This window comes from Pundamilia nyererei, unplaced genomic scaffold, assembly GCF_000239375.1.
Source record: "Pundamilia nyererei isolate P.nyererei 1_Seehausen unplaced genomic scaffold, PunNye1.0 scaffold00440, whole genome shotgun sequence".
Lineage (NCBI taxonomy): Eukaryota > Metazoa > Chordata > Actinopteri > Cichliformes > Cichlidae > Pundamilia > Pundamilia nyererei.
The window spans coordinates 121,928-122,426 of record NW_005187841.1 but is presented as its reverse complement, the minus strand read 5'-3'; positions in this window follow the sequence as shown (position 1 = coordinate 122,426).

Below are 499 nucleotides of genomic sequence, written 5' to 3'. Positions count from 1 at the left end.
CTTTAAAAACACACTCTCCCCTCTTTCTCTTTGCGTGTCACTGTCGCTGCTTCTTATATGTTACAGATTTTGTTACACATGCAACCACATAATGCAAAGCAGGTGAGTTCTATATCTGGCACTTTGGTTGCTCATTAAGCGAAGGCCCGCTTTGATATCTTGCAGCGCACCCTGGTGTTCATTGAAAGGCACTGTAGGTACAGCATTGTGAAATAGTCATGAGCCAACCCTTCATTTCTTTATATTTTGCAAGGAAAATGAGAAATAGGTGCAAAAACATGTGCAAATACACATCGTAATACAGCATCTAAGGCAAGAACTTAGTTTGAAAACTCTTAAGAGCTTGAAAATCAGAATTTGGAATGAACACCTTTATTCTAACCACACACCGAACTATCATAGGCAACTTTTCATTTGGATTGAGCACGTAAGACCTTTTGCCCCTGATTTTCAGTGCAGTTATCGTGTAATGTGCCATATCTTAGCTTTTTCTTCCTGT